Source organism: Globicephala melas, chromosome 2, assembly GCF_963455315.2.
Source record: "Globicephala melas chromosome 2, mGloMel1.2, whole genome shotgun sequence".
Taxonomy (NCBI): domain Eukaryota; kingdom Metazoa; phylum Chordata; class Mammalia; order Artiodactyla; family Delphinidae; genus Globicephala; species Globicephala melas.
The window spans coordinates 43762668-43767592 of NC_083315.2; the positions used below are offsets into that span (position 1 = coordinate 43762668).

General features: G+C 39.1%; 1 pseudogene; it reads right to left on the reverse strand.

The window, feature by feature from the left end:
- Positions 1-1270: 1270 nt before the first annotated feature.
- LOC115861954 (kidney mitochondrial carrier protein 1-like) lies at positions 1271-2163 on the reverse strand (annotated as a pseudogene).
- Between the last annotated feature and the right edge of the window lie 2762 nt (positions 2164-4925).

The window sequence follows — 4925 nt, forward strand, 5'->3', positions numbered from 1 at the left end:
GATATCCTGTCTTTAGAAGAAAAGAAGGAAGACATTGTATACCTCTTATCAGACTTCATAAATAGGTACACACACACAAAAAAAATCACCTTTCGAATTTCAAGCAAGTATTTTCATTCCAAACTGATTAGGAAGTCCAAGACAGGAAATATTTTGACAAATGTGACCAGAACTAAAGTAAAACCCGGGAAATCTGGAAAAATCAACTCTTTGATTCACTTGCAACATTTTGCTACAGAAAATGTAATAAAACCCTAACCTCTTTCTTTCACAAGCCTTTTAACAAAGGATCTCACTCAGGGGAAGCCCATGATAAAATGACTCTCTTCCATATACACGGACCATTTATTCTGGGATGATGGCTGTATGACACCATGATGTAAACACACTAATCCTACAAGTCAAGTAGTAGCAGCTACTATCTTCTTCACCTGACCCTCAGTATCAATAGATGTTATTATCCCCATTTTACAGATTGGGAAATAGAAACTTTGCTAAAATCACAGAGCAAATTACAAACATTACTTAAGACAGAACCCAAGTAGCTTAAAAACACCTCCCACCAGCACAGACTTTGCCACCTTCCAGGCCAACCTATCACACCATCATGAGTTTAGATATTAATGCTTTGTAACAATTCCTCACAAAGGTCGAGTGGTCAAGGCTTAAAAATCACTTATTATAAGTGAAAGATCCTGCCAAAATTGGAAATTAGAAAGCAGTGCAATATTCCAGGGATCTATATCCTGCACTGTTTATACCTGGGGTATACCAGGTCTCCATGTGTGAATTTCTTCAGCAGACATGAAGCCAAAGCCCCCCGAGAAGTTAAGGAACAATAACACCCTCTTGGAGGCTCTATTCATTCCATGGTTCCGAAGAGCTTCTTTCGAACAGTCTGGGAGTCTCAGCTACGAGCTGAGATGCATCAGGAGTTATTCTCCCCTGAGGGAATCAGTCCACAGTTTCTTATCTTCATGCAAGTTTTCTTTAGCAAGAAACATGCATTTCATGTTATCTTTGATGTCGAAGGGCACTTGAATGGTAAGGACTAGTGTTTGGATGTTACAGTCTATGCCATTAAACATTTGGTGCAGAGCGTCCGATGCCAGGACACAGCAATCCGAGCTAACCCAGTCTTCACCTGTCGCTCACACCTCAGAATCTGGCGGGCCAAGCAGTGAGAAGCAGTGGGAAAGACAGGAAGCTTCACTATTTCAGACGTGAGCATTTTCAGCGGGATGTCTCATGCAGTCTTGACTTGTCCAATTCCTTCAACTGCTCATATGTCACAAAGAAAATAATATTCCAAGGACCAAGTCTCAACCAATTTGGCCAAAACCCTTTATATAGAGCAAAAAACCCTTCATTCTTCCATGTCTGTAACAAACAATCCAGGAAACCTGTGTAGCCAGGGCATCTGCCATCTCAAAGGACTCTGATTCATCATACTTGTTCTCACCACATCGACAGGGTTTGAGGCCAGGGCCCCCGCCAGCCCACAGGTGAAGCCTGAGAGGAAATGGGTATACACAGTGTCTCCCATCAAGCCCGAGAGAATGAGATGCTTCTTGGTGAGGTCGTAGACGGGCAGCTCCACACCAACAACAATAGCGGCCCTCTGAGCAGTAAGGGACACGCCCTTCCAAAGTCCTCTCGTTCCCTCTTGCTGGTAAATGTGAATGAAGTTGCCTATCATTCCTCCTTGAAGGGTGCTATTTTGTGCTTGCATCCGAATTTTCAAAACATCAGTTGGATTAGCAATGGTTGAGGATATGACTCCAGAGAGAATTCCACAGACGACATTCATCAGAAGGGTTTCATCTTCCGGCGCTCGACAAATAACCGCTTCAAGCTCTGGTAGACGCCTATCTTGATGGTGCCGTAGGAAGCCTGGCGCAACATCGCAGGAGCAATCCCTGAATACAGTGCTTTCAGGCCTTCCTCTCTGCCTATCCTCACTAACGCATGCAACATTCCTCGATACCTGATTTCTTTAACGTTTGCATCATTCTTCTGGCCTTGAATCTGGAGCCGTGTCTTGGTTAAATCAGTTGGAAAAGTACCGCACTCCGCTGTGATGGAGGCCAGGCCTCCGTACACGAAGGGCTTCCAGTTCAGGGCTGACATGCTCACCGCTGTCCCTTCTCCTTTGTTCACAGACGCATAGCCTCCAACAGGGTTTTTCGGGACCAGGGTTCAATCCCTGGCCCCCTGGACGAGGAACTAAGATCCCGCAATCCGCGCGGTACAGCAGGTGGCGGCGGCCCTGCACCCTCCTACTCCCCAGGCACAGCAGCAGCCGGCTCCAGCGGCCGCACGGGATCTGGAGGAAAGCCATGTTCTTTTTCTTTCTTTCTTTCTTTCTTTCTTTTTTTTGTGCAGTACGCGGGCCTCTCACTGTTGTGGCCTCTCCCGTTGCAGAGCACAGGCTCCGGACGCACAGGCTCAGCGGCCATGGCTCACGGGCCCAGCCGCTCCGCGGCATGTAGGATCTTCCCGGACCGGGGCACGAACCCGCGTCCCCTGCATCGGCAGGCGGACTCTCAACCACTGCGCCACCAGGGAAGCCCCATGTTCTTTTTGAGTGTGGACAATGTCTCGGTTAGTATTCTAGGCACTTGTCATGCATTATTTCTCAGCAGTCCTTAGGGGTATGTGTTGTTATTTTCGTCCCCATTTCAGAGGAAGGGAGGTTGAGGTTTAGAGAATCTCAAGTAATCAGGGGTCGAGGAAGAATCTGAACTCAGAGTTTGATGCTTTTCCCCCACACACCCTGCTTCATGCACCCAACAGCGCAACAGAATCAGGGCTGGCAGTGTTACTTCCAATCAGATGTTCAATCTAATGTTGTTTACACTAGAAGAGGTTAATGGTAAAGTAGTCTATGTTTTTAACAATCTTTATCAGCCTTTGTCAGATTAAAAGATATATCGCACAAAGAAAACATCAACAGTTTCCCAATTTATTGTGGAAATTGTACGGGCCATGTTCTCTATCTCTGATGCTATAAAAATTAAAACCAATAATAAAAATTAATTTAATTTCCAATTAAAATTAATTAGAAAATATCTATCCAATCACTTAAGAAATAAAACAATAAAATTCCAAAAACCTCTCCAAAACTCAAACACATTTTTTTAAAAAATTGAAATATAGTTAATGTGCAATATTATGTTAGTTTTAGGTGTACTCCATAGTGATTTGACATTTGCATACATTATGAAATGATCATGACAATAAGTCTAGTAACTGTCTCCGTACAAAGTTACTACAGTATTATTGACCATATTCCTTATGCTGTATATTATATTCCCATGAATTCTTTATTTTATAACTGGAGTCAAACCCATTTTCTTAATAGTTTGTTTGGAAATTAATAAAAAGAGAATACTTATATCAAAAACATGAAATGTGGCTAAAGTTGTCCTTAAAGGCAATGTGATAATAGCAAATGATTTCATTTTTTAAAAAGAAAGAATAGAAATAAATGGATGATGAAGTCATCTCAAGAAAACAGGTAAACGAACAACAAGAATGCAAGTCAAAGAGCAGAAAAGAAATTTTAATTGAATCAGAAATTCTGATTTAAAATGGAGAGACCCCCTCCTAGTGTAACTGACTAACAGACATAAGAAAAGGTTTTCTGGCTGAATTTCTAGAAAACTTAAGAACAAAGAGAAAACAAGAACCTACTGTATGGCACAGGGAGCTATATTCAATCCCTTGTAATAGACTATAATGGAAAAGAATGTGAAAAAGAATATATGTATGTATATGTATAACTGAATCACTTTGCTGTACACCTGAAACTAACACAACATTGTAAATCAACTATACTTCAATAAAAATAAAGATTATGACTCCTAGATTTATTAAAATTTGAACAAATTTTCTCTCCTCTCTCAGTAATGCTATAAGATTAGAACTCTTTAATTACATTTGCATCACATACACCTTTATTTTTACTGGTTTGTGCATTTTGATTAAATGTATATTTTAAATAGCAAAAAAAAGAGAAAACAAATTTAGAAAAAATAAGCAGCTATAATCATAGATTTGAAGTAGATTTTAAAATATAAGAGAATAAATGTTACGGAAAAAATAGAACCTTTCAATGAAGTGAGTGTTTCACTGGGAAAATTCAAAATTGACCTAAGAATAAAAACCTCAAACAAATCAATGCACATGAAAGAAATGTAAAAATAGTTAAAGAATTTATTCTAAAATTTATCCTACAACCAGACAGATTTCTGTTTTTATTTTTAACTTTTAAGAAAGAGGTCACTTCCATGCTGAAAAAAAATCATGGAAAAACATTCCAATTTTACAAAGCTGGCTTAATCCTGATCTTAAAACTTCACTGATAGCACAAATAGGATAAAGGCACATGCTCCATGATGTGGATGCAAAATTTGAAATCATGAAGGTTATATAAAAAACTAGGGTTTACATAAAGAATTCAAAGACAGTTTTGTGTGAGGAAAATTTTCTGATTGGTCATGCCATTAAAGCCAAAACAACTTGATGGTATCCATTAAAACTGAAATATAATTGATAAAACTCAACACACTAACTTATGATTTTAAAAGACTATTCCCATAAAATTTACTAAAATTAATAGCTTTGCCGTATATAAGCAAACAACAGTTGGAAACCATAATAGAGAAAGCGCTCATATTAAACTAGCAAGAAAAATCACAGAATACCTAGGAATAATGCTACCAAGAAATGTGTGGAAACTTTATGGGACAAACTCCCAAATTTTATTAAGAGATATTAAATAAGATTCAAAGGATGGGAGACGCATCATTCTCTATGACTTAATGATGTAAAGATGTTAATTTGATTCAAGTTAATTTACAAGCTTCAGAAATCTCAGTAACAATTCCCAATGTACTATTTTTTGGAGGAATTTCATAAAA